Below are 23,946 nucleotides of genomic sequence, written 5' to 3' on the forward strand. Positions count from 1 at the left end.
TGACTTAGTGACATTATAGACTTCACATTGATTTAGACACTTCCAAGAGTAAATGTCACAATAGTGTTTATATGTGGATACAAAGTAAAAGGAATGTCAATAAAATTATCAATTTGCCACTATTTATATTGGCATTATTAGTACAATTGAAATGCATGTTAAAGTAAACCGAAGTTTATTGATATAAATGCATTTACTACTTGACGTGACCAATTAGACCAACCTAGATCATATATGATGTGAAAATTAATTTAAAATTCATATGGATATTCATTAAAGAACCGTAAGATTCTTTAATTTAAAGAATTCTCATTTGTTGCTTGATCTCAATGAAAATTGATTATTAGAAACTTACTAGCTAAAGTTGAGATTTAATGTCTTGCATTTCTAAAATGAATATGGGTGCATTCATCCACCATGTGGATGGTTTTGATATTATATGATTTTGGTAGATGCATCTACAAAATAATCACATATGTGTTATTAATTTGCAACCTATCATTTGCAAGATTGCTTGTTTAAATCATAATGTAATAGCCCGATTTTCAGTGGTGTCGGAAACAGTGGTTCGAGGCCACCAAATCCAATGAGTAAGCTCGTAAATTTTATTATTTAATATTTACGAGTCAAATGTGGTTTTTAAAAGATTTTTGAATTATTAATTTGTGTTTTATAAGGATTTATTAGGTCAAGTGGTTTAGAAAATGAGGTATCGAGACCTCGATTCTATAAACCGAGTTATAAATATTTTTATAAATATTTACGAGTGTCATTAAGGTAGTATTAAATTTTGTTAAAAAATTTTAACGTTTTGATAGTTAATTAATTAAAATGACTAAATTGAAAAAATATAAAATTTGTGAATTATAAGAAAAAGTGATTAAATGGTTTAAATGGTAAATAAGGGAGGACTTAAGGCATAAATATGCCTACAGTAAGTGGCTGAGGTGGCATAAGAAAGAAAATAATAATAAAATAAAGTCATTAATGGAAAAATTTTAAATAAAGTGAAATTAAACATACAAATTAGAAAAATTAAAGGTTTCTAGGCAATTCTTCATCATTTTTTAGTCAAAAAACGCCATAGGAGAGCTCTTTGAGCTGATTTTCTTATATTTGCTTCATATCCGGATAGACCAAATACGAAATTTGATCGAGGAAAATAAAAAGTATCGGATTAATAGATTACAATTCACGAACACTTGTCAAGGTAAGTTCGTGTAACTAAATTATGTATATTTATATGTCTAAATTAAATATTGTATATGTGAATTGCATAAATACTATATATATATGAAATTGATCTCATATCCGATAATGCTTGACAAGTATTAAGGCTCATTTGAATAAATGAAATTCGTTGGATATAGGGTTCTCGAATGGGTTATAGTGCTGCATATGTTGCGGACACACCACAGCTCAAAAGAGCGTCCCGTTATTAGCTCTCATGAGCATCCCGATATATGGTTCTTACGAGCTTCCTGTTAATAGCTCTTCGGAGCATCCCGATTGGTTGTGATTCTGCATGTGTTGTAGATACACCACAGCTCTTATGAGCGTCCCGTTATATGGCTCTTCGTAAGCTTCCCGATTAAAGGCTCTTTGTGAGCTTCCAGCTAATGGTTCTCCGGAGCTTCTCGATATGGCTTGCTTGAACTTCTCGATATATGCTATCCGAAGCTTCCCGGTTAATGGCTCTTCGAAGTTACCCGTTATTGGCTCACATGAGCTTCCTGAATATGGCTCTTATGAGCTTCCCGTTATACAGCTCAGATAAGCTTCCCGTTACATGTCTCACTTAAGCTTCCTGTTATATGACTCGAGAGAGGGCTTCCCGATTATGTGCTCTAATAAGCACTTCCAAATATGAATTGAGGGATTACAGATTCATACACTTTGTGTGTACTACCCGTATGTCCATCGATATTTCATATGGTTTAACGGGCAAAGTTCCAATACAAGTTAAGATAAGTTCTGGATGAAATATTATCTCTTTCTACCTGAAAGTACATGGAAATTGTTACATGAAGTCAATGACTAACATGTTTGATGAGATTATATGTGATTAGGCTAAATTCTCAAATATCTTTGGATGAATTTTGCATGCTTACCTTAAATGTAAATGAATGGTAAGTTAATTTCCTGTTATACGAATTTACTAAGCATTAAATGCTTACTCTATTTTATTTCCTTTGTCTTATAGTACTCAGAGGCTCGTAAAGGTTGGAAGTTGATCGGAGCTATACCACATTATCCCTTGGATTCTATGGTAAATATAGTAAACTAATTTTGGTTATAATGGCATGTGTAAGACCCAATTTATGCCCAGGCCCAAAATTACAACCCAAATTCCAAACCCAAAAAATAACAAGGCCCAGATGGCCCAAAATTAAAACAAATTTCAGCCCAAATGGCCCCGTTACATTACAAAATTAATTGGACCAGCCCAAATACAAACCATAGGCCCAAATACAGCCCAAACCCAATGAAAAACTAGGGTTTCAGAACCCTAGTTTCCCCCATGTGCGCCGTACACCTCTGCAGTACCCACCCCTCTGCCACTGTCACACGCCCCATCCAACTTTTGCCTCGACGTCGCCGCTCGTCCATCACCTGCAAACAATAAAAGCAGAAACAGACAACACAAGAAGGGGGCAAAAAATATATATTTTTCTTTTCATTTTTTCGGTTATAAAGCCGAAACAAATTGTAAAGAAAAAAAAAGAGGGGTAAAAAAAATTGACCTTGAATCTGCAAAAAGGGGTATCTTTTTGTAATCTCAAGAACAAGATTTGAAGAGAAGGAAATACAAACAAAAGAAAGGTCGTCATTTTTCCATTTTTTGTTTTTTCTTTTCTTTTCTTCTTCCTATTTTTGAAATAAAAAAGTAAAAAAGGGGCCTTTTTCTTACCTTTTCACGTCGTCGGAGTACTCGGGTTGAGGAGAGGCATAAAAAAAAAAGAGACTTTTGGTCTCGGCGGCGCCGGCGATCGGCGACCGGCACGGCGGCCAATGGCCGGATCTCTGGCCGGCATCTGGAAAGGGGAGAGAGGGCTTGAGAGAATTTTGGGTTTTTTTTTAAAAGAAAAGGCAGAAAATGAAATTTTAAGTAAAAATTTGATTTATATAGGCATTCAAAACGGCGCCGTTTTGAGCATGCCTCTCAAGCACCAAAACGACGCCGTTTTGCCTTAGACCCGCGCGTCGACCCGATCCGACCCGGAGGATCCGCGTGTTTTTGACTTTTGGGCTATTTGTACAATTAGTCCCTCCGATTTTTTAATGTTTTGGCAATCGTTTTTTTTATATTTTCAAATTTACCCCGTTAGTTTATTTTGGATTTCAATTTAGCCCTCTGTGAAACTACGTCGTTTCGGGGGGAGAGGGAAAATTTCTGTTTTAGTCCCCTCACAATACACCCGTGTTCAGAGTGGTTCTCCTCCCTTATTTATTTATGGATTTCTCCCCCAAAGCTCTGTTTTTAATTCGAATTAGTCCTTGTTTTATTAATTGATTCAAATTTTTTTATATTCCTCATCATTGTGCTATTATATTTGTATTATTATTGTTATTATTATTATTTATTTATCTAGTTTATTTATTATTATTATTATTATTTATTCGGTTACACATATATATATATATCTTAAGCATGTATATTTTAAATCATTATATGTATATTCTTACATATTTCATTTATATATATAGACACTAATATTTTTTATAATTTATATACACATATATACACATGTACTTATACATTTTGATATTTTGTAAATACATATACATATATTCTAACATACGTACTCATATATTTATATATATATATAGTTTATAATAATTTTAAAATATGTAGATATTTTTCATTTTATAATTTTCATCTATTTTCCTTTTTTTATGTTTGTTTATGTATTTATTTATATGCCCATATTTATGCTTTAGTTTGTTTATTTATTTATTTGCTATGGTATATGCATGATTGATTTATTTTATTATTCGTTTTGTTCAATTTTTATTCACATTATCATGTTTATTATTCCATCATGCATATAAATATCATATTTCAAAAAAGGGGAAAATATTTCTAATTGAGGCAATATTTAGAGTTTGAAAATTCGAGATAACATGCCCTAAGGTGCTGGGTGTCGGTTTTTCTCGTTCAATCAAATAGCTAAATATCCTTTCAAAAATTACAGAATAAGGCAATTTTTTGCGTTTGAAAATTCGAGGAACGTGCCCTAAGGTGCTGGGTTTCGATTTCTCGTTTAACCAAATTGCTAAATATCCTCTTGAATTTTAATCTATGATATTTGAGTTTTTTTTAAGGATCGTATTTTAAATTTCTTTAAAGTTTTCAGTTTTTCGACACTAAGACATTAAGTAATCAACTAGGTACCAATTTTGGGCGTATCGAGGGTGCTAATCCTTCCTCGTGCGTAACTGACTCCCGAACCCGTTTTTTCTAAATTACGTGGACCAAAATCATTTTTTTAATAAAATTAAATAGTTTATTAAAAACAACCACTTTTCAAGGTGATCCAATCACACCTTATCAAAAAAGAATTGGTGGCGACTCCCGCTTTTGTTTTTATTTTTTAAAACCCAAGTCGACCCCGTTTTCATTAAAAAAATGGTGTCAACAGCATGTATAGGTTAAATATGACCATTGATGGCAATGTAATGTTTGGTTGTAATTAGCCGTTGGGATGACTAATGAATGTCATGTTTTGAAGTGTTTATATATGGTTTTAATGTGTTTGATGAATTTTTGAATTGTTTAAATGATAGGAATTATATAAGCTCAATATTTATTGATTTGAGTTAGTATAATTGGTAAGATATGCATGTATGTGATTTGGGTCATTTAGGGGAAATTGAATACTTAGACATATGAGATGTTATAACATCTATTAAACTTAACTTTAACTTGATTTGAATGTTTGGTATTGCCTTGTGAATGTGTTTAAGTGATAATGTAGGTGGAAGGCAAATTTGGGTGAGAAATATGACTTGAAAATGATCCTATTTCGTCCACACTGGCAGAGACACGGGTGTGTGTCCCCTTCACCTAGGAAAAATTTTGAAGTTTTGCGAAAGATTATCTGAGTACCCGATTTAGTCCTGACTTGTTTCTAATGTGTATTTTGGGCCTTGAGGGCTCATATAAGGGACAAAATGACTGAATATGATTGATTTCTGATATGAATGTTAAATTATATAAATGTCTGTATTTGATCTGTAAATTCTGGTAATGCTCCAAAACCCTGTTCTGGCAAAGGATATGGGTTAGGGGTATTACAAATAAAATTCAGATTAAACAATTAAGACAATTCATCTTGCTAAAGTTGATGAGTTTATATCTCAGTCTTTTATTGATTGAGTTTGAAAAACTGTCGTAAAAGCTTGTTATTTATGCGGATAATGATGGATAAATGTAACGCGTAGGTTTGTGCAAGTGTACACAATCATTATCAAGTAATAAGTAAGTATCGAGTTATCGTCTCCACAGGGATTGTATTTGTGCTAAGTCACTTAATTTGTAAAATTATATTAACAGTTTGGTAAATAAAAACACAATATAGTTGAGAAGTGGTGATTAAAATATATTAAACTAAATGCAATGATCCCTAATGCAAATGATCCTAAGTATGCAAACTATATGAATGAAATAGATTTTAGTAAAATTAAACACAATTTGCAACAATTATAACATAAATAAACTAGAACAATTACTTTAATTAAACTCAATTTATTATCAACATGCTTAATAACATTCGAAAAAAATTCCATGGCAACTCGATCTTTCATGAGTTTGGAAACCACATTAGGTCCTTTCGGAATCTTTACTTAGTAAATACGCATTTTATTGATCCTTATTTACTAAGGGTTTCTTAGCATTCGTGTGAGGTAACAGGGGCGTGTCAGGTTTGAAACAATTTAATCACAGAAATCTAAAAACTATGCAAATAACAGAGCTTGGTCAGAGTTGCTATGCAACCTCCAATTTAATCGGGTCAGGATCTAAATTGAGCATGCACATTTCAATTATGTGTCCATTAGCTATCGTCTGGTTAGGATCGCTCAGCTAATTCAGGTGCATTTCAATCACGTATGAACGAAATACAGACTTGATTTTAATTGAAAACATGATCGATTGAGGCACAAACATTATAAACATGAATCAAATAAATATTATTTAATCAAAGCAATCATCCTAACTTAAATAAAATTAAGCTAACATTGTTGTAAACAAGAACAAAGAACACATAACAAACATCTTTATATTAAATTAAAGAAAAGGAAGATTAAACCCAACTCAGAGTGGCTATCACCCAAGACTCTGACTTACGAGGCTCCTTCGTTCCTTTGCTTTGCTCTTTTGCTGAGGTGGCCGACCAAAGGTTCTTTAATAGGCTTAATCGCTAAAATCTCTATGAAGAGATGATGATAAGCATGGGAATGGAAAAGGCTAAGAGAATTTGGAGAAAAGAGAGAATGATGAATGATGAGAATGAATGAGGAATGCTTGAGGGATGCCTGAGGAATGATGAATGAAGGAATGAGAGGGTCTTATTTATAAGTGAGGAGAGGGGGATAGTTTGCAAAAAATAGTGGATTTTAACCTCTTCAAATCTCCTCAAATTGTGGTCGTCCATGCTTAGTGGCTTTTGACTTGATTTTTGCTTAATTTTTAAGCAATTTTGGATGCCACACAATTCAGGATTGAGACTCGGTCAATCGTAAATCTTCAGGCAAATCTTTAATTTCTTCAACACTGCAAGGACCTTGTGTAATTAAACCAAAGAATGGTTTTAATGGACAGCCATGTGTAGCCGAATATTGGGTTGACTTGGTCTCTAATTTGGATAGTTTTGTAATCTAGCAAAGCTATCAGACCTATCCAGAATAAATCAACAAGTTAGAGGACCGAAGAATAAAATTTATCCAATTTAATTAATTAATTAAAACAAAAATTATTAATGAAATATTTTAAAATGAATTATTAAATATAATTTTATATTTTATTATTTAATTTAATTATGCATGGCCCACTTTATGTCTTAAAAATCTAATATATTCAAATTAATATAAAATAAGCCATTTATTGCATGAAAACTATATAATAAAGAATAAAATCACATTTTATTAATTTCTATGTCCTAATTTCATATTTTCACATATTTCATTAATTTATTAAACAATTACTTAGTTTTAACAATGAATTTAAGTAAAAAGGTGATAAATTACATAGGAAAAATCCTATATATTTTTCCCTTTACACACCCCCAAACTTAAATCATTGCTCGTCTCGAGTAATGTTTATGCACATCAAAAGGTCTTGTTAAGACAAAATTGCTAATTGTGTAAGCAGCATCAATCTTTGTCCCATAATCATGCATTAATAACTTCATGCTTATCAATCTTCTTTATTAACAAGTAATTCATATGTAAACATTCCTTAAGATTATACTAAGCTTCAAAATATGCCAACATGAATTATAGTTTGCATGTATGTCATAGCCATAGATAACATTCTTCATTCAACATAATTTCCTATCAATCAAGCAAACAATCACAAGGCTTATTTATGATCTTCATATGTTGAACTTAGGACTTCCTCTCCTTTAATGTAGGTGACATAATCATCAAATCAATAGGTCTTTTATAAGGTTTTAATAGGGTTCAGTTAAAGGTAGGGATTTTAAGAGATGAGACATTTCCGTTTTAAAAATCTTAATCTTTAACTTTATCTTGGTTTTCTCGTAATATAACATTTTTCTTTAAGTGAACCTTTGGAACACCCCTAAACTTATTTTGAACTCAAGCTCATACATTTTTCCTTTTTGGAGATTGAGCGAACTTTTCTTCACTTTTTTTTTAGCATGAGCACATACATCTTTATGAAAATTTCCTTATATGTTGATTCCCAAGACAACTTTAGTTAAGATAGGTGCACAAAATTAGAATAATTTTAAAAAGATGGTAACTAGCTTATAATGTAAGTTCGTTGCAAAAACAGGCCTTTAATCTCAAAATTACAGTTTCAAGGGTCTAATATCATATGGTTGGCTTGAAAAGGCTCAAATGGTCCAAAGAAATAGCGCGTACATCATTTTAGATTTTTATGTCCCCTAGGATTTCGCCTCAAGAAAGTTACAAAGTCAATTCTAAAGATATAAACTTTCATGCATGTCTAATCTCAAAAGAAACTAAGTTTTCATGGCAAACATTATTAAGGCTAAGATCATACAAGCATTCCATTCTTCATGATAACATACTTTCACTTAGATAAAATCATCATTCATACTTGCATACAAACTATCTCAGTAACAAAAAAAAAATCTCTAAACATTCATTTATTAAAACATACTTATGAAAGAAATAATTAAAGCATACTTGAAAAAAAAATTTAAAAGTTTGAGCAATTTATTTGCCTTACCCCCCTTTAAAAAGAAGTAATGTCCTCATTGCAAGAATAAAGTAATGAATGAAAACTGAACACCATGTAGGGTTGTAAAGAAAGAGAGGTGAGTCATTAAGACTACTTAAATACCAAGTCTTCCCTAATAACCCAATCCTAGACATGTTCATTCCCATTACCACATCACTTAGTCTTATTCTTTCTAAAGAAGTGTTAAGTTTGTTCATGTTTGCTAAGTGTTAAGTTTGTTCATGTTTTCTATGTTTTATTCTGTAGAAATTAAATCCTAATTATGAAAGAAATAAATTTCTAAAGACCTAAAAATAATTAAATAAATAACAGGACAAGAATTCCCCATTTTATTTTTCTGACTCATTCCCCTTTTCTTCTTTAGCTCCATCTCCGCTTGCATCGTCAATATCTTCTGTCCATGTCTCAAAGATAGCATCTGGGAACTCAGGAACAAAAGTATTAGAGATATTCTTAAAAGCATTTCGAATTGAGTCATCTCTAATTTTTGTATATTTCCAGTAAGTTTGTTGTTGATTATGCATGAACTTGCACATATCTATCAAAATTGACAACTCCGATTTCCTTGAAGTACTTGCAGAAGTCGGCATAGGAGTTGTATATTCAGGTTCAACACTTAGCTTGATTGGTTCTTCTTCTGGCTTAACTTTTGGTTCAGGAATGTTCGGTTCCTTATCAGATTCTTCCTCTTCAGTGTCTGTGACTGAATTAGCTTAAGTTTTAGTTCTATCTGTTCACTCCTCTGTATCTGGCTCAGTTGGCTCTTCTTGCTCGCCTTGATTCAGTTCATGCACCCTCTCTACTAATCTTTTAAGATCATAATTTGTAATGCATCCTTGAACATATCGCCCCTTCAGATTTGCTTGTATTTTAACACGGGTCTTTAAGAAAAGTGAAGTGATTAATGATGGGAAATAAACACTTCCTGCCTTCTTTTTAGCACAATCGTGAATCTCTTTGAGGATAATTTTCCCAACATTAATGGTCTTTTCTGTCAAAATTGCATATAACAAAAGCATTCGTTCCATCGAGATGGTGAAACTATGTGAGATAGGCATAAAACTGTAGCGAATGAATAAAACCATACCTTTGCTACTCATTTTAAGTATTCTCTTCGACAAGAATGACTCCCATACTTTTTATAATCCATTGGGATCCCAAATTTTTCACAACATTAAGCACTTGTTGAAGAAAATCCCATTTGATATTGTTCATCATAGGGTAGTACTCATCTTCTTCAATATCAGGTAAATTAAAAAAAAAATCATTGATGGACTTAGAAGTAAGAGGTACATTTTTCTTTCGAACGATGACTTCAGTAGCATCTTGCGTAGTCAAACTAGCATAAAATTCTCGATCTAGTTCATCATCGGGAAGTGAAGGAGCATCACAAAATCATTCCCACTTGAGAGCATTGATTTTCTTTCTAATTAGTATAGGAACAACCATCAAATCATTACTCTTCAAGTCAAAACCCTTTTCCAGCATTATAGGTTGATGCTCGAAGATTGAATCAAATCTCTCTTTCACTTCTTCATCGATCAAAATCAGGTTTTCAAGAGTATTTTTTGAGGATCTAGTTCTTTTGCGAGACATGGTATCTTTTCCCAAAAATTTGGCAAAGTTTCTGCACAAAAGAGAAAAGAGAAATCGGCAAAGGGTGTAGAACTTGCTACGGTAAAAATCTTGCGACAAAATTAGGGAATATCAGCAAAAAGGGAAGAGAATTAGGGTTTCTTTCAGGATTTGAGGTTGACGGCACAAAAAGGAGATTTAGGGATTTTTAGGGTGTAAGCAAATTGCTTTGAGGGATATGAAAATTAGTAGAATGGAGAGGGGTTTATATAGGAAAAAATTAAGGTAACATGCAGCAAAAAATTAGCTACATTAGGGTCACTTGGGCGGCAAGCAATGGGTGTGACGGTAAGGCATGAATATTTCCCTCCTTTTTGCTGTTTTGGGCCTCAAACTCAGATTGTATCTTACTAAAAAAAATTGATTAGTACTTGGGCCAAATTTGACCTCCTTTATTAACATAAAAAATTAAAATTTAAACAGAATAAATGAAATTTAAAAAAAAGTAATTCTTAATTAGAAAATTTCTTCTTAACAAATTACATTAAATTAATTCCAAGGAAAGGTTGGAGGGGTCACAGCGGTCCCGCTTAAGTTCCAATCTCCTTAGATAGAATTGATTAAGTTTAATAAGTTAAGAAAACAAGTTCTAATTATTTACTTATTTACAAAATGAGTTCATGAAAAATTAAAGGTCTGTTAATTTGAGCGATGATTCAACTCGCTCAACTACACCATCCTAGTAGTGTTAGAGATGTTGACCATTAACTTTAAACGTACCTCTGTAATTGTTATATAATTCAATAGCTCTATAAGGGTAAACTCGGTAGATGGTATAAGGTCCTTTCCATCAGGATTTAAGCTTCCCAAGAAATAACTTCAACCTTGAATTAAACAACAAACCTTCTAACCTTCTTTTGTAACAACCCGATTTTAGGCCTAGTCGGAATAGTGGTTTCGAGACCTCAAATCTGACGAGGAAAAATTTATTTTTATTATATTTTTATGGTCTACAATTTCACGAAATTATCTAGTGAAAATTCTGTTCAAAAATTTCGACGTTTGGGCACTCAATTTAGCAAAAAGGACTAAATTGTAACAAGTGAAAAAGTTGAGTTCTACATGTTATAAGTGTCCAATTGTTATTAAATTTTAAATTGGAGGTCCTTAAATGGTAATTAGACCATTTGTTAACTTGTTGGACAAAAACGGACAAGAGATAAGTGAAATAGGAAATTTTTAAGTTGGGGGTATTTTGGTCATTTAGTGATTAAAAGAATTAAAAAGGCTAAAATAGCCAATCCATCTTCTCCATGGTGAACGAAATCAGCAAGGGGGAAGCCATATTTAGGGTTTTCAAGCTTCCAAGCTCCATAGTAAGTGATTCCAAGCCTCGTTTTTAATGTTCTTTACGTTTTTGGAGTCCTGGTAACTTGATTTAGCTTATTTTAGCAATAATTTAACCTAAGGTTCATATTTGGAAAAATACCCATAGGTGAAATGTGTTTATTTTGATGTTTTATGGTAGAATATGAAGCTTGAAATTATGTTAAATAACTTTTGCTAGCCGATTTTAAGTGAAAACGAGTAAATTGACATAATCGGTAAAAATACCTAATGTTCATAAGTAAGTGTTAGAGTAAAAATTTGATGTTGCCATAGAAGGAAAAAATGTTCAGCATGTCATAAAACATAATAAAAAGGAATAAAGTTTAATTTCCGAGCCTAGGGGAAAAATCATAATTTTGTGAAACTTTAGGGGCAAAAATGTAATTTTTTTCCAAAATGTGATTTTTGGACTGGATTGTATAATGTGATTTTTAAATAAGTTAAATGTGTTATTATAATTCAAGAAAGACAAGGAATTGACTTTGATTAGTGAAAAAGAAAAAAATGAGAAAAAGGGAGAAATTTCCCGATTGAACATTTGGAATAAAAAGGGATACGAATGAAGTGACAAAAATGATCACATGTGTGGCATGGACTGTGTGTAGGCCACTATGTAAAAGTGAAAGTGAAAGTGATGGTCACGTGTGTAGTACTATGTGCAGGCTACTACGTGTACCAAAATGATAGGTCGCATGTGTAGTACTATGTGTAGGCTACTATGCGTACCGGATAGCTTCGATCACGTGTGTAGTACTATGTGCAGGCTTCTATGTGAACCGGTATCATTAATTATAAGGTGGTTGCTATGTGCTGATCCCACCGGATATCATTGATTACAAAGGGTGGTTGTTATGTGCTGAATCCACCGTGTATCTATTATTATTCCGGTGTTCATCGGGAAATTGACTAAGTGAAAATACATGAGATCATGTAACGATTAAGTGTGATTAAATGATGAATATATGTGTGGAATTGAATTAAATAATGATTGAAAGTGAAAAAGTGAAATTATAAAAAAGTAAAATTAGCAACAAAACAGTTTTGGATAGTAACAATAGTGTGAATTTGAAAAGTCACCAAAAATGGTGAAAATTGAATTAGAGAGTGAATAAGATATGAAATGAAATCTTAATGAGTCTATTTTTACATAAAAGAAACAGAGCAAGTAGAAGAGTTATATATTTTGAGATATTTGAATTTTAGTGAGGCAAGGTCGGATTGATTTTGGAATCCCCTGTTTTGACTTTGAAAACTAATTAAAAATTGTACAAAAAATTATGAGTTATAATTTATATTCTTAGAATCCTTAATGAGTCTATTTTCAAAGGAAATAAATGTAAATATCATCTGAATTTTGTACAATGAGATAATTCATTTTTAGTGAAGAGAGGTCAGAGATGTTGAGCAGTGAAACAGGGGTGACTTTAAAGAATAAACTGTACTAATTGGCTAAGCAAAAATTCTAAAACTTTTATGGTAAAAAGATATGTGAGTCTAGTTTTGGGAAAATTTAACAGAACTTAATTTGGAGCTCTGTAGCTCCGGATAAAAATAATTTAGTGACTGTAACTCGACTAGAAAGCTTTGAATTTAAATATAAGTGAATAGTGAAATTATGTATAATGCTATTTAAGCATGTTATATACATAAAGGATGTGGGATGGAGAGGAGGAGGAGGACAATAAAGTATATGAATGAATTGTGTATAATTGGTTAAATGTCTGATTATAATCGATAAATGTTGAAATAGGAGTGATGTTTATATTGGTGCATTACTGGTCATGGTAAGCTCATGAGAGAAAATAAAGTTTCATAGCATATGCATGTAGTATATTTGGCATGAAAAGATGTCATGAGTGGCTCATGAATTAACTCATGTTGGTAAGTTGATGCATAATTATAGTATTCAAATATATACATATTTGTAATATTTTGCTATGCGATTCAGAAAAAGGGGAATAAATAGCATAATGAAAATTTGGCCATGGTGCTAGTTTATGTTAAATGAGTGTTTTATGGCATATCTTAAGTAATTGAATGTTATGAATTTTGAGATTAATTTGCTAGTCAAAAAAATGACAAATGAATTGATTGCGTATTCGTAATTTTGACATATGCTTGGTATATGAAACGTAATAATATATGCTTGAATAAACTTTAAGTATTCGAATGACATGGATTTGATGGTGATAAGATTCGAACATTGAATTCATGAAGCATAGGTGATGTACTATTGTTGTGTGATAGCTTGGTTCGAGAAATTGATTAGGTAAATGGTAAGTAAAAGCATTTATGGATATAGAAGAAAATTTGGAGTGAATATGAAATTTAGCTCAATTAAATGATTTCATCAATTAAACATTGTGTATACCAGAATGTGTTAGTGAATTACATATTCGTAAATTGACATTCGAAGTTCAGTTAGTGATATATGAAAATAACATGAAAAGATTTATGATTGTGATTAATATTAATTCTGACTTAAAGTGGATTCTTCAATATTGGATTGATTTAACGGATATATTGAGCATATGAATGGGTATGTATTGGGCCTCGTAAACCCTAATTAGTGACTCAAAGATAATAATTTGAAAGTTTTGAATTTGGATGAAATTTTATAACTCAGTTTAATATGTTTATAAGTGTACTTATTCTGGTAATGCCTCGTACCCTATTCCAGCGTAGAATACGGGTAAGCGGTGTTACAATGTGACATTACCATGTTCGACCCTAATGTTTCAGCCAGGTTTGGGGTGTTACATCTTTAAACTCGCGAGGTTGTATATGACTATCATACCATCTCTTTGATTTTTCTTTACACATTTTGGCATTCTTATAGGAAAACAACCTCAGCTCTTCCAACTCATCAAGTTGTAACATCCTTCTCTCTCCGGCTTGCTGAAGATCAAAGTTCAACTGCTTCAAAGCCCGGTGAGCTTTATTCTCCAATTCTAATGGCAAATGACATGTCTTTCCAAAGACTAACCGATAAGGAGTCATTCCCAACGGAGTTTTAAATGCTATATGAACCATAAGTTCAACAAGGATAACTCATTACAAGTTCCAAATATAAAAATTCTTATAAAAGAAAATAATTCATCTAGATGGTTATATAGTGGGGGTAAGTGCTTTAGAAGAGACCTAAGACATAACTAATAAGTAAAACTCCAGAAGAGATTCAGGTACTTGAAACTGAAGATTAAAATAATAAAAATAAAAGATATTGATAAGTTATGTCAATTCGAGAAAATGTCAAACCGATAATAAAATTGGTCGACAATGGTTTTACATACAATATTATTGTTGAAATAATGAAATAAAATGGGAATCTTGAATAAACCTATTGAGAAATATGGAATAGATTGTTCAAAATAGAAAGACACAACTCAAGTACAATTAAATTTATGGAGTTTTTAGACCAGTAGTCCAAATACCTAAAGATATAAAGCCAGTGAGGGTACAAATGAAGTAGTTTTGCATAAGCGGAATAAAAATATGAAGTTTTTCGCTAAGCCCTGGCATTAATTATGAAAAATATAATATTCTTTTGTGGTAGATGCAATAACCTTTATATATATTATTAAACCGACAGTTCATAAAAGATTTAACTTGTGTCTAATGGTTATTGTTACAACCTTTTATGAATCATTATATTGTAAAGTTTATATTAAAATCCTTGAAGGATTTAGAATGCCAAAAGCATATTGAAATAATCAAAAAATTTCATTTATATGAATTGAAATAATTTGAACATATGTGGTAAATTTGACATAGTGAATAGTAGTTGAAGGAGGATTATAAAATGATCCAAAATACTTATTTGTGTTTTTATAGAAGAATCATGATTAAAGTTTGCTATGATTATTGTTGAAACTCATAAAGAGATCAAAATACATTTCCTCCAAATTTTCCCTTACTCATGACTTCCAAAAGAATAGTGATATAAATGCTTAGCAAATACATTCGAATAGTTATTTGAAAACCTAGTATTCAAGATTAAATACGTAGAATATGAGAATGTATGTGATGTTTTCATGACGGGGAGTAAATACGCGTTATATTCTTTTTCCCTTAACCGAGGGTTTTTCCCATTAGGTTTTCCTGATAAGGTTTTTAACGAGGTAGCATATTATGCATATTATATATATGTGTACTCTTTTTCCTTCACTGGAAAATTTTTTCCCACATGGTTTTCATCTTAGTAAGGTTTTAACGAGACACGTTATCTACCAATGGACATCCAAGAGGAGTGTTATGAATATCTTATTAAGTGGATGTCCATCAAGATCAAGATAAGTTTTGATGTACTTTAAATTATAATAGTGATTAGAAGTAGATCTCTACTTCATTTATACTTCTTATGCCTATAAATAGAGATTTTGGAGAAGCATTGTAAACATTCTAATTGATCAATAAAATATTGTAACACCCCAAAATAGGGCCTAGGATTTTTAGGGGTATTTTAGGGATTTTATTTTTAGAGTGTTTGGAATTCTATGATAGGGTACACCGTAGATTTTTTTACTATGGTTTTTAGAAAATCAAATCAATTTTTGAAAATGAGTTTTAAATACATTTAATTTTGAAATAAGGACTGACTTGTAAAAGGGTCTAAATTGTGAGTTTTTAAAACGCTATTAAACCAAAATTTTAAAAACACCATATATTCCCCTCCATCTATATTAAGGTCATGATAGTTTCTCATTCATATTTTAGCGTTGTCGCCCCTTGAGTTTCCTAAGCATAAATATTCTAATTTTGATTCCTAAACTTTATTCCTTTGATTTCTATCTTCCTCATAGTCATAAACCTTCATAGAAGTTAAGAGAAACACCCAAAAACACCAGAATTTTCTCCATTGTCAAGCTTTCGGGTTTTTAATCAAACACTTAGATTTTCATCATCTAAGGTAACGATTCAACTTCTAATAAGTTTTTAATGTTATTTAGTCTTTAAAACTAAATTATTAGCTATTAAATTGTATGTTTTTAATAAAAGATAAAAATTGGGTCGTTAATGGTGGATTTTGAGATCTTACGTAAAAATGTGCTTTCAAAATGTTTTTCAATTAGTTTTGGCATGGTTAAGAGGTTTCTAAACTTGTTTTGAATTTTCAATAAAGATTTTTTTGAGTTTTAATGAATTTTCGTGAAAATAACTATAAACATGTCGAAAAAGTTGATACCATGAATTGAGTAGTTTAGCATACTTTAAGGGTTGGGAATTAGTCGTAGATGAATAATTAGATGAATGAAACTCGTTTTAAATGAAAAGATTAAGTGTAGATTGAGATATTTGGATTTCAAGTTGGTTAAGTTAACGGTTTCGTTTATATGAGAACATAGCTTAGGCTTATGTTTTTGATTGCTTGTGGTGAATCCTTGGCTGATTTTTATATGTATTGTTGTGTGAATTATTATGTTGAAGCTTTGGATTTGCTAGGACCATCTACGAGTTAGGAAAGGCTAGTTTGAACTTTCGGTTTTTTGACGAAAGCATATTGGTGAGTGTTTGGAATAATTGCTTGTGGACATGATTCAATGTGTTATTTGGGAATTTAGTAGTAGCCTAAACCCCTACTCTAAATTTCGAGTGTAAGCTTTCTCATACCTATGTTATCTTGTGAACTATGTGCTTATGTGTTTGTGAATATATGAATTGCGATGAGATGCTATAACATGTGATATGTGGTTATGATAATTGTTGTGAAAACGCAAATGTGTACATGTTATGTATATGTTAAATGTTAGTGATATTGTTTTGTTAAAAATGAAAATATGCATTGATAGTGCACAGATAATCGGTAAGTGATGTGTGTTTGATTTTAGATATTTTGGCCTTGTGATCTTGAAAACATTAGATATAGTTGGCATGCCATAGGATTTTGAGTACTCACCTATATGTACAATGATTTTGGGCGTTGAGGCTCTGGGGCATGTTGGAGGGATAAGGGAATGTGAGCTAAGCTCCATTCAACGGGATATGTGAGGGGAAATAAGGAGAGTGTTAGTTTTATGCTTCACCTTTGGGACATGTTTGACTTTATGAGTCTGTGTAGTGTGTTGGAGATTCGTGTATCCGACAAGTGGCGATAGTGCCCACTTTTACATTTTATAGCTCAAGCGCTAGTTTATCTATTAACATGTTTTTGAGTATTTTAATATATTCTTAAATGTTATGTGATTATATGAGTATTGTGATATATGCTTAAATGTTATGTGACGGTATGAGTATTGTGATATATGTTTGAATGTTATGTGATAATATGTGTAATGTGATTCATGCTTAAAACTGAATGTGATTACCATGTAAATGAACTAGTAAACAATGCATGAGTGAGTATAATATGACACTAGAGTTGGAACTGCTGAGGTTGTGCTATATGGTTTTTTTGTTAATGCTTGATGAATTGTTTGTATGGTAGTTGTTCTAGGCATTCACTGAGCTTGTTAAGCTCACTCACAACTTTTAAACCCTTGCAGAGTAGTTAAGTGTCGATGTGAGCGGTGCGGTTTCGATAGGTGATCCAAGCAACTCCATTTTCATGTTTTGGTAGGTGTTATTGTTATTTGTTTATGTTTTGGGAATAAGGAAATGTGATAGACTTTTATTGGTATTTACCATGATATTTTAGATGCTTTCATAGATTATTTGTTCCTGAGTTTATGAGATTCGTTTTGTGTTATGTTGATTATTGTTCGGACTTACTTTTGATGTTTGAGACTATTACTACGGCCGTTTTGGTGTTTACTTAATGATGATATAATAGCATGATGAATTGGTACAAGTTGGAATGACTTATATGCTTAAAAATGTTGTATTTTTCTGGTTTGAAGCAGATGTATCGATATTCATGTTGTAAAAACGATACCTCTGTGATTTTGAAATGTGAAGGAAGTCAGAATCATAAATTGGTATCAGTGAGATAGTTAGAAGGGAGCTTGATCGAAGCCCCTGTGAACAGCTGCCGTAACTATAACGGTCCTAAGGTAGCAAAATTATTTATTGGTAAGTTCTGACCTACACGAAAGGCGTAATGATTTGGGCACTATCTCGGAGAGAGGCTCAGTGAGATAGACATGTCTGTGAAGATGTAGACTACCTGCACCTGGACTGAGAGTCGTATGAAACTTCACTGTTCCCTAGGATTGGCTTTGGGCTTTTCCTACGCAGCTTAGGTGGAAGGCAATGAAGGCCTCCTTCCAGGGGGCCAGAGCCATGAGTGAGATACCACTCTGGAAGAGCTAGAATTCTAACCTTGTGTCAGGACCTACAAGCCAAGGGACAGTCTCAGGTAGACAGTTTCTATGGGGCGTAAGCCTCCAAAAAGGTAATGGAGGCGTGCAAAGGTTTCCTCGGGCCGGACGGAGATTGACCCTCGAGTGTAAAGGTAAAAGGGAGCTTGACTGAAGCCCCGATGAACGAAGACCGTAACTGTAACGGTCCTAAGGTAGTAAAATTCCTTGTCGGGTAAGTTCTGACCCGCACGACAGTCGTAACAATCTGGGCACAGTCTCGGAGAGAGGCTTGGTGAAATAAAAATGTCTGTGAAGATGCAGACTACCCGTACTTGGACAGAAAGACCATATGAAGCTTCACTGTTCCCAGGGATTGGCTTTGGGCTTTTCCTGCGCAGCTTATGTGGAAGGCGAAGAAGGCCACCTTCTGGGGGGGCCAAAGCCATCAGTGAGATACCACTCTAGAAGAGCTAGAATTCTAGACTTGTGTCAAAACTTACGGGCCAAGGGACAGTCTCAGGTAGATAGTTTCTATGGGGCGTAGGCCTCCCAAAAGGTAATGGAGGCATACAAAGGTTTTCTCGGGCCGAATGGAGATTAGCGTTCGAGTGCAAAGGCAGAAGGGTGTTTGACCGAAGCCCCAGGGAAAGGCGGCCGTAACTATAATGGTCCTAAGCTTGCGAAATTTATTACCGGGTAAGTTCTGACCCGCACGAAGGCCGTAACGATCTGGGCACTGTCTCGGAGAGAGGCTTGGTGAAATAAACATGTCTGTGAAGATGCGGACTACCCGCACTTGGACAGAAAGACCATATGAAGCTTCACTGTTCCCTGGGATTGGCTTTGGACTTTTCCTGCGCAGCTTATGTAGAAGGCGAAGAAGGCCACCTTCCGGGTGGGGCAAAGCCATCAGTGAGATACCACTCTAGAAGAGCTAGAATTCTAGACTTGTGTCAAAACTTACGGGCCAAGGGACAGTCTCAGGTAGACAGTTTCTATGGGGCGTAGGCCTCCCAAAAGGTAATGGAGGCAGACAAAGGTTTTCTCGGGCCGAATGGAGATTAGCGTTCGAGTGCAAAGGCAGAAGGGTGTTTGACCGAAGCCCCGGGGAAAGGCGGTCGTAACTATAATGGTCCTAAGCTTGCGAAATTTCTTATCGGGTAAGTTCTGACCCGCACGAAAGCCATAACGATCTAGGCACTGTCTCGGAGAGAGGCTTGGTGAAATAAACATGTCTGTGAAGATGCGGACTACCCGCACTTGGACAAAAAGACCATATGAAGCTTCACTGTTCCCTGGGATTGGTTTTAGGCTTTTCCTGTGTAGCTTATGTGGAAGGCGAAGAAGGCCTCCTTCTAGGGGGCCAGAGCCATGAGTGAGATACCACTCGGGAAGAGCTAGAATTCTAACCTTGTGTTAAGACCTACGGGCCAAGGGACAGTCTCAGGTAGACAGTTTCTATGGGGCATAGGCCTCCCAAAAGGTAACGGAGGCATGCAAAGGTTTCCTCGGGCCGAACGGAGATTAGCCCTCGAGTGCAAAGGCAGAAGGAAGTTTGACTAAAGCCCCGGTGAAAGGCGGTCGTAACTATAATGGTCCTAAGGTAGCTAAATTCCTTGTCGGGTAATGTAACAGCCCGATTTAGAGACTAATTGGAATAGTGGTTTCGGGACCACAAATTTGATAAAAGAAAATATTATTATCATTATATGTTTATGGTCTACAAATTCACGGAAAGATTTCGTGAAAATTTCGTGAAAATTTCGTTTGAAAATTTTTACGTTTGTGCACTCAATTTAGTCAAGAGGACTAAATTGTAAAAAGTGCAAAAGTTGAGTTCTATATATTAAAGGTATTTGATTGTTATGAAATTATAAATTGGGGGTTCTTATGTGGTAATTACACCATTAGTGTGTTGATGGACAAAAATGGACATGAAATAAGTGAAATAGGATTTTTTTAATTAGAGGCATTTTAGTCATTTGGTAATTAAATGAATTAAAAAGGGAAAATAAGGTAAAAATTGTGTCCATCTTCTCCATGCTTGGCTGAATATTTCTAAGTCTCCATAGCTAGGGTTTTGGCCACTTTCAAGCTTGATTGTAAGTACATACTATCCCTGTTTTTAATGTTCTTTGTATTTTTAAGATTCTCGTAGCTCGGTTTACCTATTTCTACTATTATTTCGAGCTAGAGTTGAAATTTGAAAAATTAGCCATATGTGAAATGTATGTATTTTGATGTTTTATGGTAGAATATGAAGCTAGAATTTATGCTAAACAATTTTTGCTAGTCGATTTTAAGTGAAACCGAGTAAAATAACATAATCGGTAAAAATACTTAATGTACATAAGTAAGTGTTAGAGTGAGAATTGGATGTTGCTATAGAAGGGAAAAGTGTTCATCATGTTATAAAACGCAAGAATAAATAATAAAATTTAATTTCCGAGCTTTGGGGCAAAAACATAAATATGCAAAAGTTTAGGGACAAAATCATAATTTTTTCAAAAGTTGAGTTGAGGACTATTTTGATAAATGTGAATATTAAACAAGCTAAATTTGCTATTATAGATCAAGAAAGACGAGAAGTCAATCTCAATCGGGGAAAGGAAAAGATCGTGGATTAAATTGCAAAAACTACAATATTTTGTACCGAGGTAAGTTTGTATGTAGATGATATATTGTTTTATTTATGCTTAAGTGTCTTATTATTTTATTTAATATATGTGTTATATTTGGAACAAATTTATGATGCAAATTATAAATTAAGATTGGTTAGAGAAGAATTGGTAAAAGATTGAAAAATAAGAATTTCCGTTTGAAATTCAGAATAGAAAAGATATGAATGGTCGTAATTGGGTCACGTGTGGTACGGACTAAGCGTAGGCCACTACGTGTACCAGACTGATAGGTCGCATATGTGGCACGAACTAAGTGCAGGCTACTATGCGTACCGATAATCTGTTATGACACAAGGGTGGCACGTACCGTGTGCAGGCCACCGATATTCTGTTGTGACACAAGGGCGGCACGGACTGTGTGCAGGCCACCAATAACTTGTTAAGATACAAGGGTGGCACGGACTATGTCCAGGCCACCGAGAATCTATTATTACACAAAGGTGGTACGGACTGTGTGCAGGCCACCGAGAAATCTGTTTTTATTCCGATAAGATCAACAGGAAATTTATTAAGTGAAATACATGATATGATGAAATGACTATGTGATTTATAAGTGCATATATGTGTGGATCTGAACTGAATATTGACTTGAAAATGGAAAAGTGAATTTTGAATGGAAGTGATTAAAAGTAAAAAGGTGAAATTATGAAAAAGTAGAATTAGCAACAAAACTATTCTAGACAGTAACAGTAGTGTGACTTTGAAAAATAACCAAAAATGGTGAAAATTGAATTAGAGAGTGAATAAGATATGAAATAAAATCTTAATGAGTCTATTTTTACATAAAAGAAACAGAGCAAGCAAAAGAGTTATATATTTTGAGATATTTGAATTTTGGTGATGCATGGTCGGATTGGTTTCGGAATCCCCTGTTCTGATTTTGAAAAATAATTAAAAATTGTACAAAAATAATTATGAGTTATAATTTATATTTTTAAAATCCTTAATGAGTCTATTTTCAAAGGAAACAAACAGAAATATCATCCAAAATCTTTACAATGAGATAATTCATTTTTAGTGAAGAGAGGTCAGTGATGTTGAGTAGTGAAATAGGGTGATTTTAAAGAATAAACTGTACTAATTTGCCAAGACAAAAATTCTAAAAAGTTTATGGTAAGAATATATGTGAGTCTAGTTTCAAAGAAAATTTACAGATCTTTATTTGGAGTCTTGTAACTCTAGATAAAAATAATTTAGTGACTGTGAAGCATAAAAATAGCTTGCTGGAAATTGTGCAAATAATGAAATTATGTGTGATTTAAATTATATCATCTATGAAAACATGTTAGAAATTTGTTTATTAATGACATACTTACTTACTAAGCTATATGCTTATCCCTCTTCCTTTTTCCTTTTTTTATAGTGTTACCAGTTCAACTCGGAATTCGAAAATAGTCAGGAACTCATCAACACTATCCACATATTTTGGTATTTTGAAATCAACATTTCTAAATTATGGCATGTATAGATGACTTAAGTAGATGTTGTATGTTACAAATTATTTAGTTTAAATGTTAGTATATGTTATATGATAAATTATTTTTATACAATGCTAGTGATGATAGTTAAAGTGTTGTGTATAACTTGAATATAATTGAGAATATAAATGTTGGTTGGAATATTGGAATTGGTTGGACTATGATCTGAAAATGTGCAGGTGAGGTAATGTATTTATAAAGAGGACTATGTCAAAAATTTTGTAAAAAAGAAAAATTAATTTATCGTATTTGTGTTCTAATGATACTTCATACTCTGTTCTGACGAGGAACACGGGTAAGGGGTATTATAGGTAAGTTTCAACCCGCACGAAAGGCGTAACGATCTGGGCACTGTCTTGGAGAGAGGCTTGGTGAAATAAACATGTCTGTGAAGATGCGGACTACCCACACTTGAACAGAAAGACCCTATGAAGCTTCACTGTTCCCTAGGATTGGCTTTGGGCTTTTCCTGCACAGCTTTGGTGGAAGGCGATGAAGGCCACCTTCTAGGGGGGTCCAAGCCATCAGTGAGATACCACTCTAGAAGAGTTAGAATTCTAACCTTATGTCAGGACCTACGGGCCAAGGGACAGTCTCAGGTAGACAGTGCCTATGGGGCGTAGGCCTCCCAAAAGGTAACGAAGGCGAGCAAAGGTTTCCTCGGGCCGGACGATGGCCCTATCACGAGTATCGATACTCGGGGTAATTTTATTGATACCTTTTCAATTGTACTGATATTTTCTTGTGTTTTGATTTTAGGCGAGAAACAAAATGCTGCTTTGGTACTGATTTTCCATACGGTATCGATACTGTGCAAGGAAAATATCGATACCTACGTGATTGTCTTGAAAATTTTGCTAAGTGATCCTAATGCATGTTCAATTATTACTATAAGTTTATTTAAAGTATGTTTGGCATGTTCTAATGATGATTGATATATGTATGTCTCAAAACCTGTGCAAGTGCTATGAATGACACGTGTCGGCTTTAAAATAGTGAACGCTGTAATGTACAAGTAGTGAGACGGTGGTGTGGCATCCTGATATTCGAATTTGACGACCAGGCCGGGTATAGGGTGTTACAAATACGCTCTCTTTGCTCTCCCATTCTCTTTATTCTTTAGCTTTTATCTT

Source organism: Gossypium raimondii, chromosome 3, assembly GCF_025698545.1.
Source record: "Gossypium raimondii isolate GPD5lz chromosome 3, ASM2569854v1, whole genome shotgun sequence".
Lineage (NCBI taxonomy): Eukaryota > Viridiplantae > Streptophyta > Magnoliopsida > Malvales > Malvaceae > Gossypium > Gossypium raimondii.